The following is a 14,975-nucleotide window of genomic DNA, read 5'->3' on the forward strand; positions in this document are numbered from 1 at the left end:
AAGCCCAATCCTGATTGCGTTTTCGCCGACGCTTTAAAGCGTCGATAAAGACCAAGTTTTCGCCGACGCTTTAAAGCGTCGGCAAAGCTCTTTTGGCCGACGCTTTAAAGTGTCGGAATTGCTATTTTTTTAAAAAAAATAAATCTTGATGGAATAATGTGAGCAGGACCTGCTGACGCTTTAAAGCGTCGGCAAATCTCTTTTGGCCGACGCTTTAAAGCGTCGGGATTGCTATTTTTTAAAAAAAAAATAAATCTTGATGGAATAATTTGAGCATGACCTGCTGGAAAGAAGATGATCATAATTGTTCTTCAGTTTCCTGTCAAACCTGGAAAAAGGGGGGAAATAATTATAACATAAGAATCTTATCAGATAGCATTCTATTTAATCATCAAGTCAAGAAAACATAAAGACAATAAGGAAATTGAGTGGCTCAACTACTTATGAAGATGTAAAAATATCCAACAAGAAAAATGAAGCCTAAGTTCAGGAGAATTCGACCAACCATATATGAACATTAATCACCGGAACTCCCACTAATTTGTCCAGCTTCTTAAAGTATGAAATTTCCCTCCACTCTTGAGGCAAAAGAAGCTTCAAGATATCAACTGATGCAACAGCGTAAAAAGTCATGGTGGGCACAAGCAAAAATACAATTCATTCATTAGGGATCACTGCAGGATAAGTTTATACCAGGAGTGGCAATAACATAAACACCGCCACTGATAATATTTCCATTGGTGAGCACAAAGTGTTTCACGGTTCCGTCACAGTTCAGTTCAACTTTTCACGGTTCCGTCTCTTGATAAGATTTCAAGAGACGCTTTCCATAATCAAAGAAATGCGACTTCTTTAATTCAAAAAGGTCTGGCTGTTGAGATGCCCCTTCTTCCCTTAACGCGGGCAACGCTAAGATTTCAAGAGACGCTTTCCATAATCAAAGAAATGCGACTTCTTTAATTCAAAAAGGTCTGGCTGTTGAGATGCCCCTTCTTCCCTTAACGCAGGCAAAGCTAAGATTTCAAGAAACGCTTCCCATAATCAAAGAAATGCAACTTCCTTTAATTCAAGAAGGTCTGAAGCCAAAGACAACGCAAAATATCAGGGCTAATGAAGCATATCTATCATGTTCCTCAGACCAACAATATGTCGTACCAAAAGGGGTTTAGAAAAGATAATTGCTTCACAACCCTAATCGAAATCGGAGAAAGACAAAGAGGTTGGATTACCAACAGAAAAAATAAAATAAAATAAAATAAAGAATTCATGCATCTTCTCTCAAATCTGGAAGTAAAAACAGTGATAATAAATGTAATGCAATTATAAATAAATAAATGATGGGATAATGCAGGGGAGGGCCTCGGCGGAGGATGGCTGGGGTGCGGGCGGCGGCGAGGGCGCGGAGGCAGGGGAGGGCCTCGGCGATGCCGCCAGAGCCGTGCTCCATGTCGACGACCCCGTAGTCGTAGCCGGCGAGGCCGGCGATCTCGGCGAGGGTCGGGGAGGAGCGCAGGAGGAAGAGGCCGTAGAGGGTCTCGCCGGCGACGAGGCGGGACTTGAGGATCCGCGGTTCGGGGGAGAGAGGGGCGAAGTCGGGATCCAAGGAGGCGGCGAAGAGGCGGGCGAAGACATCATCGCCGGAGCCTCTGCTTCTTGAATCCGGAGGGGGTTAGGGAGGGGGGTTGATGATGATGAGAAGGCACCGTTGATGGGTTAGAGAGAGAGAGAAGACGAGGAGGGCGAGAGAGATGTGGGTAATACAACTAGTTAAATAGAGAGAGGAGGGCGGTGGCCGGGAAATCGGAAACCCGGAGAGAGGAGGGAGGAGGGAGGAGGGAGGAGGGATGGTCAGAAGAGGGTTGGGAAGTAGGTGCGTTGGCTTCCGACGACGCTTTTTAGCGTCGTCTTAGGTCCGAGACTGCACCGACGCTTTTTAGCGTCGTCTTTTGCCGACGCTTTTACAAGTGTCGCCAAATTTTGACAACAGACCGAAACTTGCCGACGCTTGTAAAAAGCGTCGGCAGAAATGCGTCGGTAAAACCGACTTTTCCTGTAGTGTGGAGGCTCTTAGGAGACAAGTACAATTCTGGATGCTACAAAAGCGGAGTGAGAGCCGCAAATTTTTCTAGCCAATCCAAGGGACGACAACGCGGTGATGTTAAGGACATCCGCCGCATGAAGTAGGGCCTTGTCCACCACCACTCTTAGGTGTGCCCCTTTATCTTCAAAGATTCAGGTGTTTCTATATAGCCAGCAATGATAAACTAGATAAGTTGCTATGATCTCCTGCACCAGGAGGCCGAACCTCTGGGAGGACTCAACCAGAAATGTTAGAAACTCCTCGGTCGACGACCACTCCCCTCGTAGTCTGGAGAAGACCGAGGTGCACTCACAAATCAGAGCAACCCGCTGGCAACCAAAAAGGACATGAAAGATAGACTCCTTCACCTCCCGAGAGGCCTAGCTGCCTAGGGTGATGCTCACTCCTCGCCGACCTAGCACACCCCTAGTGGGCAAACAACCCGAGGCAACCTTCTAGACAAACAAGGCCACTCAGAGGTGGATGCACAGCTGCTAGATCCATCCCCCCATAATCTGCCATGCCGACATCCCCCTAACCAGCCTAAGAAGTTTTTGATGTCGCATTATCAATATCTAGCGATGCTAGTTTGCAGTTTAGCAATGGTTTAAACTTCCAAGAGAGAATTAATGATGGTAAATTGTTATAATGATTGAAAAGTTGGGAGATATTTACCTAAAAAAAATGTTGGGAAATATAGTTGTTTCGATACAAAGTTAGGATTAGGATATACAAGTGCCTAGGTCATGAGCATGCTCACTTATTATGTACTGCATAGATTCTCTTGCTGGATGGACCTCTTATCTAGTCCACAATGATTAGCAGGAGTTGCTATCTAATCCACAAAATATGCAGATACTCAAATCACATAAGTTTTTTAAAGAATTAAAAGAAATAATAATAAAAATCTACACAAACTAACCTTCAGACCATCTTTTTAATACCTTACTCAGTCGGAGCAAGATAATTTCTTAGGAGTAGAACACATTCCAAATAGTCATTAATTTGTCACCCACGCTCCAATCACCCTAGTAAGGAAATAGTTTGCCTTGCATTTATGTTATGAATGTGGTAAAGCAGAAGTTAATAGTTCTTGTGCATTATGAACTTGTCCTGTGCGAACTAAACAGACAAACTTACACTGCTTTTAAGCTGGTAGTGAATTGATTTCTTTAATGTGTTTTATTTTTGTATATTGGCAACTCACACATAACGGGTGTGACTATCGCCCAAAAAGTCAGAAAGTAAAATAAACTGCAAGGAAGATGGGACAAAAGCTTGGTCCACCTAGATGAAATCGCTTGAATGATAAGCCACATAGGAGGCCACCCAAGTTGCTGCACTATTGCCCTCTCTGTAAGCATGAGAGGCCCGATAGAAGATACATTTGCCTAACAGACGGTGAATATTGTGGAGCAGTAGCATTCCCCCATCAGCACCCTCGGTCCCATGGGTCCCCTAGATCACCATGGTGTAGTACCCCTCAATGATGATGCGTTCTGCCCCCAGTAGCCGTCTTACATAAGATACACCCTTCAATGTTGCTCTTAACTCGGTGCTTCGACAAACTGGTCAAAGCTTCGTCGACCCCCGACCACCACTAGTTTGGCCTGCTGATCATTATGGCGTTGCAGTAACCACCCTTCTAGGTACTCTCATCGATGTTCACCTTGAGAAAGCCAGGGTGTGGGGGCTTTTAAGAGATGAAAGCACACCTAGACACTACGTGAGCAAAATAAGAGCTCCAGATTCTTCTGGTCGTCCCAAGGGACGACGACGCAGTGACATCAAGAACCTCCGCCGCATGACGTAGGGCCCTATCTAATACAACTCTTAGGAGCTCAGCTCTGTCCTCGAAGATACGGGCAATCCGATCTAGCCAGCAGTGATAAGCTAAATAGACCGCTCTAATCTCCAGGGACAAAAGACCGGATCTCTGGGAGAACTCAGCCAGAAGGGTCAGAAACTTCTCTGTCGACGACCAACTCCATCGTAGACCAGAGCAAGCCGAGGCACACTCCCATAACAAAGCTGCCTTCTCACAACCAAAAAGGACATGGAAGATAGTCTCCTCTGTCTCCTGACAGGCTCAGCATTTCAGGATGATGCGCACCCCCCATTGGGCCAGGATTCCTTGGTAGGCAGACATCCCTAGTTGAGCTTCCAAACAAACAAGGCCACTCGAGGATGAATACACGGCCGCTATATCCACCCCACCTCCATCTATCTAGCTGCAGGCCTCCTCACCAATCCAAGAAGGTCTTGTGTCCGCACCTCTTTTCTTCCTGTTCGACCCTACACCTGCTTTTCCTCCGCCTCTACCGCCGTGATTGACACCGCTGACGCTCACTCGACCAGCTGCCCGCCAAAGACCCACCGAATGAGGTCCCCATCCCAATCCCACCCTCTTGGGGCCAATAGATCGCAGACTTTATGTCCTTCCAATACCCTGAGGTTGTAAAAGGTGGGTCATCTATATAGTGAAATATTAGCTAGCCAACAGTCCCCCAAGACATCCACCGCTCGGCCATCACCAATTTTCCATTGAATCTCTGAAAGCACCAAGGGGCCATGGGCACATATCTCTCGCCACAGGAAGGAACTGCACATACCCAAATTGAAAACATGAGGCTCCGTCGGGTCTCCATACTTAGCTCTTATCATGGAGCCCTAGAAACTTGATGGCTCTAGTATGAACCTCGCTGCCATCCTGGTCGCGAAGATGTCCCGTCGCTCGATCAGAGAATGGATACCCAGTTCACCGCAGTAGGATAGCTGACAGATCTTGTCCCATGCCAAGAGATGGACACCACCGCTGCTCCCCCGCCCTCACTAGAAGAAATCTTGGAACCAGCGCTCCAAACACTGTAACACTGCAATGGCTACCAAAGTGTTGGACAAAAGGTAGATAGGGATCAAATTGAGAACTGATCGTACAAGGATGATCCTATCCATCATGGACAGGGCCCTCGCCTGCCAGTCTTCCAACCTCCTCCTGATGCTCTGCTACAAGGAAGTGCACTCTCCCCTGCAAAGACGCCGGCTTGTAATCGGTACCTCCAGGTATCTCAACGGCCCTCCTACTCTTCGATCTCCATGATCTCCATGATTGCAGCTCTCACTTCGGTCTGAGTCTTCGAACTGAAGCAGATGGCCGATTTGCTGGCCGAAAGATGCACAGTACTCCTCAAGCACCCTCCGGATGGCCCTCGCCGAACCCTTCATCGCCCGTGTTAACAGATAGTCATCCGCAAACAGCAAATGAGAAATTGGAAGCATATCCGACACTGGTCTGTACACTTTTATCTCATACCTAGCCGCAGCCAACCGGAGCGCTCGAGAATTTTTTAACCACCTCACAGATGATGAACAATAGCGGCGACGAGGGGCACCCCTGTCTCAGGCCCATTGAAGAGACGAAGAATGGTGAGGGAGACCCATTCACCAGTAGGGCAAAAGATGGGGTGATGATGCACCCCCGGATCCACCTAATCTATTATGGATGAAAACCAATGCATGTCAGTGACTAGGCCACGAAGTCTAATATCATCCTGTCATAAGCTCGCTCCATATCTAGCTTGACTCCTATTAGAGTCCTCCGACTAGGCGCCCTCTAGAGATCAGCCATAAACTCTTGAGCAATGAGCATGTTGTTAGAAATGGATCGGCCACCAATAAATTCCCCCTGCTTTAGGCACACCAATCTAGGCAAGACCTCCGGCATCCTCCAAATGAGGATCTTCACCATCGCCTTGTAGATAGTAGTGCACAAACTGATTGGCTAAAGTGACCTGGCTCAATGGGATCCTGCCTCTTCAGAAGCAAGGTAATATAAGTCCTCTTCCAATCCACTGGCATCAACGACGACACAAAGAACTGTTGAATAGCCACCGAGACCTCCTGCCGATAATATGCTAGTACCACCTGAAGAAAATCGGAGGGAAACCTTCTGGGCCTGGGGCTCTGTCCTCGCTCGATGACCAGAGGGCATCCCAAACCTCCTCCGCCGCCATTGGCCTGATCAGCTCTGTATTCTCCACCTCTGAGACCCTATCCTCTAGCACGGGCCAAGCTCCCCCTCCAGTACCGCCTGCCTGATCTGTCCACCTTGACCGAAAGAATTGCTCCAGAATATGTTTGAAGGTATTGGGGTCCTCAGTCACCTGCTCACTACTGTCTCTGATCCTGCTCATCCTGTTCCTCTGCCTTCGGATGATGGTCGACTGGTGGAAGAACCTCTTCACGGTTCCATCGAAGAAGTCGACGCCTAGTTAGCTCTAGCTTTCAGAAAATCCTGTACATGACCTCTTCCCGAACAGTGTCCACTAGGCCTCGCACACCACTTAAGTCAGGGAAGCACTGGACTCGGCTGGATGATGTGAAGGCCCTGTCTATCCTCTCTCAAACGCGGGCCCACAAACCCAAGGTCGATTAAACCATTAGTTGAATTGAACTCTTGGAACTCTCGAACTTCAATCTTGTTTGTCTAGGCTTCCCCCCCTCTTCTCCTCTGGGTCATCGATGCAGTTGAAGTCACCCACCACCAGCACTAGGCACCCTTGTTGGATGAGACTGGACACCTCCTCGCACAACATTCTCCTCTCCCTGTAGTCGGTGCTTGCGTAGGCCGCCAACATGACCCAAGGGGGTTCATTCCCTTCTGAAACAACCATGACCACCTGCTGCCTGCACTTGTGGAAGATGTCTAAGTTGCACTCACCAATTCTCCAAAGAACAAGAATACTGCCCGACAAGCCCTATGACTCCACAGCATAGCATCCCCAGGACCTCGAGATAGACCGACGAATCGCTGCAAGCTCGCACCGACCAACCGGATTTCAAACAGAACACAAATCACAGGGTCATGCAAACTACACCAGTCGACAAGATGCCGACCTAAAGGAAGGTTTGCTTGCTCTCCTGCAATTCTAAAGGATGACCTTCATGGCTCCGACACACCATTGATGGGCCCTCCCGTGCCCACTGACCCTAGGAGCCCATTTAGCCCACTCGGACCAACCTCGCCCCCTAAGGAGCCCTATAGTATCCTTTGAAAAAGTTTGGTCATCTCCTCGTGCCACAGGGCGTCCGGGCCCGCATCAGCCTAGCCCACCTCCAGGTCGCACGTAGGAGTTCTACCCTTTACCCCCAGAGAGGACTATGTGGCTTCCATCCCCTATAGCGGGGCTGCTCGAGGCAAGGTCCTTCTGCCCCAAGGTGTGCTCCATGGGCTGGAGGCGTGCCTGGCCCAGGGGCCACCCCCCCTCTGGACACCATGCTGCCCGACCTCCTCCTCTAAGCATTCCAGGCCCCGACAATTGTCGGCACGACTCGTCGACCTTATCCTTGGAGGGGCATCGCCGGCAGCCCAGCACCGGCCTCTGCCGCCCCTGACCTTCCCCAACCTAGGAGACCTCGGTCCGCCATTCGCGAGCACCGCCAAGGATTGGTTGCGGAAGTGGCGCCGCTCGCCTCTTCGGGTCACAGGACTCTCGCGTGGCATGGGAAGGGCAGGTGTCTGACATGGCCTGCATCCTGTTGTCCCGTTTAGGCCATGCCCCACTGGCCCATCATGCTTGAACCCACTGGCCCTTCTGGCTTGGACCGGGCCCTCTTGGATGGGCTGCGAGCCGGCTTCAGCGGCCCGTGCCCTTGGTTGGGGCTCGCTACTTCGGGCCCGGGCCCGTGGTTGGAGCTCGTTGCCTCAAGGTCGGTCCGAACTTCCTGGGCCCAGCCCAGCTTCGCCGCCTGATCCAGTCCAACTATGCGGCCCGACTCGGACCTCCCTTCTTGAGCCAGGCCCTCTACCGCTGCATCCACTATGTGGCTCGACCCACTGGATCGAATTGGCCGAGCCGGACTCAGGGGAATGCCGAGTTGATTGCGACTCGTCTTCTCCCTCATCGTCGTCATACCTCTGGTCGTTGGCCACTTCCCTGTTGAGCCTTGCTGTGCCATCTTTTTGGGTTTTTGCCAACCCTCGGAGTTTGGCAGTGAGGCGAGCGACACCGGCCCGCTTCATGGGGGGTCCATCTGCAGTTGTGGAGGCGTCGGATCCGAGGCTGCATCGTGGTACGGTCCGACCCGCTTCCCCACCCTGCCGCTCGCCACTGGGTGCACTCCTCTTTTCCGTCACCTCCCTCGGCCTTGGGAAGCAACAAGTGCTATCTAGATAACCGAGCCGACCATAGACGAAGCAGAAGGTTGGCAAGTCCTTGTAAATGAAGGCCTGCCTGACCTTAGTTGCCTTCCCCTAGATGAACACCCTGGGTTTGAGGGGGCTCAATGTTAGCATCCCTCATATGCCATAAAAAATTTTGAAATAATTTTCAGATTGCAGCGAAAAAATATGTGCGGGATCCATTCATCGCATGAACGTGTTTTAAAATCTTTCTTTTGTAGATAGATTAGAATTAAATTATTTTAAATCATTTTAAAATCATTAAGAAGATCAGATCTTCACCTTGTGTGGGTAGATGGTCTCCGCAAATCTGATTTACGTGGTATTTGATCAAGGCTCAGTTGAGGCTGCACACGCGTCCGGCCTCTACGGGTATTCACACGAAGCAATGAGTCGATCGAAGTCTTTAGATCTCCCCGGAGTGCTAGCTCCCTTGCAGAGAAGGCTATTGATGGCTGAAGTCCTCCCTTTGAATCAACCTTTGATTGGCTTGAGAGGAATAGTAAGAAGGAAGAACCAAGGAAGAAGATTGAATGCCTCTGCGCAGCCTTTTTCTTTTCCTTCCTTTTGAACTAAGATGAAGAAGGAAGAGGGCGTCCTAGGCTTTTCTTTTTCTTCTCTTGATTGCAGCTCAAAGGAGGAAGATGGAGGAGGATGCTCACGGCTGGAATGAGGAGGAAAAACCTTGAATAGTGGCCGAAATTCCCATGCTCTTTTAATGCCTTAAGGGATAAAGATGAGTTCCTATTTTTAAGGAACTCATTCTTATCCCTTTAGGTGGCAAGCAAGGAGGGGCGTAGCCCCCTCCTTTTCTTCTCACGCAAGCACCAAGAGGAGGGGCATGGGCCCCTCCCTCAAGTCCAATTAAATCCATCATTTAATCAAATTAAAGGGTGATTTAATTTGGGTTCATTTCATGAGTCCAATCCTATTCAAAATAGGATTTTTATGAACCCATTTCAATTTCCTCCTTATCCTAATCTAATTAGGATTTAATTGAACCATGACTCTATTGAACTCTTCAATCCTAATCCAATTAGGAGTCATGAAATTAATTAGATTAAATTTAAAATTAATTAGGACTTAAGAAAATCTTAATCTAATCAGGACTTGTTCAAATTTCAGCCCTAAGACAATTAGGACTTAAGAAATCCTACTCCTAGTGGGACTCTAATTTAATTTAAAATCCTAATCCAATTAGGACTCCAAGGATCCTACTCCAAATAGAACTCATGATCAAGTCTAATTAGTTAAATCCAATTAATTAAATTAAATTGCAATCCGATTGCAATTGTTCCTTCTTCCAACCACTAACTCTTAGTGGGTTATCCATTTATCAATCTAATTGATTATTTGTGATTCCTAATCATATTCAACCATCGGACCAGTCAATACCTCTAATGTGTGTGACCCCATAGATTCTATTCTGACTAGTAGTGAGATATATTGCGATCTCTATCACAATATCATTGAAAACTCCTTTCAATGGGTTGAAACAATTTCAACTCAACTCACCAGGAATTATCGACCATCAAGATGATCCCTGTGAGTCTCACCATCCACCAGTAACACCTAGCAATATGTAGTGGCCACCCAGCAGAATAGAATGATGAACCTTTAGGTGCAGTTATCGTATGATACAGCTTCTATCGTGGATCCCTACGGATCGGAGGTCATGGATAACTCGTCAAACCCCGTCGTCTGTCATATGTCTAGATTTATTCGACTTGAGTTCGAGAGTAGAAAACTCTTTTCCACTATATATTCTGCTCTGGCCAAGGTCTTAGAACTCAGTCTTATAAATCACATAGGATCTCTCCTCATCTATCAAGGTCAATAGATTTCATGTAAGTGCATACCCTACTCCTACAGTGAACCTACTGCAGCCAATCTACACAACAAGGACCCATATGACTAGAGACCATGTATATGTGCAGTCAAACTACAATAACCTCACTGTGAATAGCCGAAGCACCGCAGGTCAAAAGACCAGTCATACTACTGCAACATCAAGCAAGTCACTGACGAGTGGATAGACATTCAAATGACTTCTTGTCTTGGTCACGCTCAGTACCCTTGTTCTCTAACAAGCACATGCATTATCACTTCAGTGTCCCTACACGTGTACTCGAGTCTCGTCCATCTATAAGGAAAGCGATCTTTGCACTGATCGGATCGATCACCGTCCTCGTGATGATCCATTGATCAGGAGCATTTAGAAATTAATCACCAATGATACATGGCTCAAATTCTCAACTCTTGAGAATATGTATCATCATCTTATTAATTTTTTGGACGATTCATAGACATATAAACAATATGAATGAAAAGATGCCCTTTTATTATTCAATAATAATAAAGTCAAGTACAAATTTATGTCCCAGAATTAATAATGTGTCCGCCAGATTGGCTTCTAGGGCATACATCTAACACTCAAGCCTTCGATCTCCACCCGAATCCGCGTGTATCCTGCCATCCAGAGTTGGTCGGAGACTCCGTTCAGATCCAAGGGCTAGCTTGCCACCACAACCATCTCAAGTAGAGAATCTCTATCCCAAAACTCCAGCGGAAGCCGGGGTCAGCACAACCACTCTACCGTATGGCTTACTGTGTTCGATCTGGGGATGAAGTATGGACGCCACGCCTCCATCGCCAATAGTTGGCCAGCAACCAGCCATGGACTACTTGCCAACTCGGCATCCTAGTTTTCTCCACACCGGATTCGGAAGGTCGTGATGCCCTCTACCATCGGGACAATATCGTATGCCAACTTGCACCTCATCCGAAGGTCGCGCACCACCCACTCCGGCGGAATCCAGCAACCCAAGTTCTGAATGAGCATGGCCCACGATGCCCAGGCCTGCTGTGCCCCCTCCACTCACTTGGCCGGAAGCTTGAGGACCTCTATGAAGAGGCGTTGATGCATTCGGGACCAGACACACTCTGCTAGTGTGGTTCTTCACTTGCAATTATTTGAAAGATTAAAACACCCTAGTAGTATTGGAAACAATAACATTGTTTCATGGAAAGAAAAATGCTGACCTCTTTCATTCAACACTCATGGGCAAGTACGAGAGATCGATTTTTGGTGTTCAATTCTACTTGCATCCAAGGTTCATAGGCATGGAAACCTTTTTCCTTAATTACAAGAATTTCAAGAGGTATAGATGGGCTCGTTAAGATTAGATTGTGGTGCTTAAGCCCATTATACTTTGAAAACTTCATTTTAAAAACACTAATACCATATAAAAGTCTCAACATCATGTGAAAACTTTAGAGGGCCATCTTCGCACTAAAAGAACTTAGATCACAACAAAGTTACTATTTGAAGCGGAGGAGAAGAATGAGCCCGGCTCCTTCCTAACTCTACAGGACGTTTGGAAAACCAAGTCTCCTCCTATATTTAAAGCCCTCCCCATCCCCCTATTGCACTATTGTTGCCGGTTACAAAATCTCTCCCTTTCTTTTCTCGTTTCTCTCAAAGATCTCCTTACTTGTGTTGTGGCCACAACCTCGCCGAAGTTGAGGTATCACTCTTGTTAACCCCATGATTTTAACAGTTTACTATTTGATTTTGATGATAACAAACAAATAAATTTAGTTCATTATTATAATTATAGCAAACGAATGAAAATTAGAAATTGAGATTTTTTTTGAAAGCAGATGCTAGAATTCTGAGAGTATATTAGTATTTTTAGCATAACTTTTTATTAAAATATAATATTAATATAATTCTTATTGATCTGAAAAGAAGACTTATTTATCTAAAAAAAATTATTTAATATATTTTCAAATTTGAACATTAGCTATGAGTAATAGGGTCTGCAATCTATCTATCTATAGCTGTAATTTAGGCTAATATATATTTATTTTTTTAGCTGTAACGTTTCAATCAAATATTCTTTTGAGATGATTCTTATCAGGTTGGAAAGATAATGTAAAGGGCTATAACTTTGTCTCTAACCACTAAATCAAATTCAGCCTTTTGATTTATCAAAATGGTGCTGTAAAGCAGAAAATCAAATCTAACCCGAATCTGCCTACATTAAATGTGTTGAAAAAGAATTTCCAAAGCTTCAAATTGTTTCAAACGGAAAAATGACTTCTGAAGCCTATAAAAGGAGGTTCATATCACATATTGCAGCAAGAAAGTTTCATAGAGTTTGAAGAGAAATCAAGAGAGTATTGTGCTTCCAAGTAAAAAGCCTTCCTCATTGAGAAATTGAGTGTAGTGCTTTTATTTTTGTTTTATTGATTAAGTATTGTAAGAGAGTTGATGAGCTCTTGTTAGCTTGAGTGATAAAGAGGATTACTTGGAAGGATCGTACTCTAATTAACAAGAGAGTGTTTGAGGAAGTAGATCAATCAAGAATTAGCTCGAATATCACTAAGTGTAAAGGTTGCATGCATCCGGAAGACAAGCAGCTTGTAAAGCTTTGGATAAGCATGGTGGATTAAATCTCTGAAAGGAGTTCCGAAGAGTGAATGTAGGCTCACAAGAAGACCGAACTGCTATAAATCGTCGCGTATTATTTTTCTTCCTTTCACTCTTTATTTTTTCATACTTAGTTGCATATTTGTGATTATTACTTGCTATACTTGTTGCATATAGTTAATTTTATTATATTTAAAAATCTGAGGGGATTTTTGATTTTATTTTCACAAAATTTTATAAACCCAATTCCCCCCCCCCCCCTCTTGGGTTTGCCACTTCGGGCCAACAACTCTTCCTCTCCAACACTCTCTCTCCTTACTTGTTCCTACATAGGGCTGCCATTACTAGCCGGGACCTTGCCAAAGAATTGCAAGCTTCACCATGCCGATAGCTTTCCCTATTTTCATGATTCACCCATATCCCCTATTTTTGTGATAAATATCCTTTTAGGAACGCTAGCCAAGCCCTCTTGGGTCTTATGTGACCAGACAGTAAAGCTCAAACGCTAGTAAGCAAGCTGAGGCTTGAACTGACGCCTAGCCTTTTCGGTCCCCTATTTTCTCTCGAGCCATGTTTCTCTTCTTTCTTTTTTTTTTTTTCTTTTCAACCAACTACTAGCTCTCACCGTTTTCTACTGCCGGTCCTCCGGCTATTGCCTATTGTTGCCACCACCAATTACAACTAGTCCCCGAACCCTCCGATTTCTCTCTCTCTCTCTCCCTCCCCATTGGCCCCAAATCAATGGGCTTCTCTCTCTCTCTCTTCATGTGTTCCGGGTGGACTGCACTAGAGGATACCTTCCTCTACCTTTCCCTCTCTATGCCCCTTAGTTGACCTTAATAGCGGATCCCAAACTCATATAATTACAACTATTCGTCATGACAACCTCCACCCCGGCCTTTATTGACCATCATTGAACTCCACCATTAACAAATTCTGTCATGCCATTTTTACCACAATGAAAAACTCCTTTCACAATCTAACCTATTGACATACCCAAATTAGACCGTTCTGAACCACCAGCCACGGCCACGTGGCCGACTTTTCCTTCCTTCATCTCTTCCTTATTCCCTTTTGCAATCTTCTCTAATTGTTGTCTTGATTCTGTATAAAAGTGCAATCATCTAAACAAGAAAAAGTCTAGCAAAGAGGTTTTTATACTATAGTCCTCAAATTGAGATAATATCTTAATTATTTTATTTATTTAACTTTGATAATTAGTATGGGTCACAGTAGCATAGAAAAATCGAAGATTAAAATTAGTACGAGCATCGAGATTTAAAATTAAAAAATAGTAATTAATTAATTAAATTATATTGCATATGGTTACTCAATTTCTATGCAATCGTAGGATCATGTTAGTGTTGGATAATTATTAGATAAGTTTAGATCCTAGGGTTATCGAAAACATAAAATTTTATTTTAAAATATAATTTTTAATATTAGGTTTTGAAGGAAACTTTTAGAATTAGTTAAATTGGTTGGTAATTTTAAGAAATTAAAGAGAGAATTGAGCACCATAACTTTCTTTTCATCCAATTTGATTTCTTCAATAAATAGGGTCCAAGCTTTCTGAGGCAGGCATTACGTTCACCTGCAGGAGTGGTTATTGGTTGGACCAAGTTCACTACTTAGCTGCTGGACCGATCCAACCATGGAGCAACATTCACATAGATAGATAAAATGGAAAAGAGCACAATACATGTGCTTCCGTGCATGTTGCTTCATTGTCGGATGGGTCCACCAGCTCAGCAGTAGACCTGGTTCAACTAAAAATTATACCATCTATAGAGGCATCGACAAAGGTTAATTGTTGTTCCCCCTTTTTTTACCCGGACATCAGTTTTGTTAGACAATACCGGGATCGCAAAGGAGAACAAAATTAGAAATGAGGGCTTCTTTTTCAAATTTCTCCACAACTTTCTTGCCAATCTCCAAGAAAATTGTGAGGAACCGTACAAGCATGTATTTAGTCTCACATCAATTATTTGCCGAAGATATCTTAGGTAGTTATACAGAACTAAGAAACCCAAATAATACCTATCGACTAGTCTTTTTAGATGAGGTTCTAGATTGTGACAAATAGCTACGGAGCGAACCTGGCCCATGATCTATGTAGATATGGGACACTGCAGCATGGGCTCATTTGGATTGACTATGAGCTGATCATGGTATTTGTGATTGGATTTAAAAGAATTAGGATCCTTAGCATGACGATAATGCTAAGGATTAAACGGAGTAAATATGTGAGGATTCGGGCATATGTATGCTTATTTTCA

General features: G+C 45.1%; 1 long non-coding RNA gene across 1 annotated transcript; it reads right to left on the minus strand.

Moving 5' to 3' along the window:
- Nucleotides 1-227: 227 nt before the first annotated feature.
- Nucleotides 228-788, minus strand: LOC120110909. Its single transcript, XR_005512033.1, has 3 exons — nucleotides 694-788; nucleotides 506-608; nucleotides 228-328 (listed from the first exon to the last, which is right to left on the minus strand). It is a non-coding gene; the product is annotated as an uncharacterized LOC120110909 (long non-coding RNA).
- Nucleotides 789-14,975: the final 14,187 nt, after the last annotated feature.

The sequence above is a fragment of the Phoenix dactylifera genome, chromosome 5 (genome assembly GCF_009389715.1).
Source record: "Phoenix dactylifera cultivar Barhee BC4 chromosome 5, palm_55x_up_171113_PBpolish2nd_filt_p, whole genome shotgun sequence".
Lineage (NCBI taxonomy): Eukaryota > Viridiplantae > Streptophyta > Magnoliopsida > Arecales > Arecaceae > Phoenix > Phoenix dactylifera.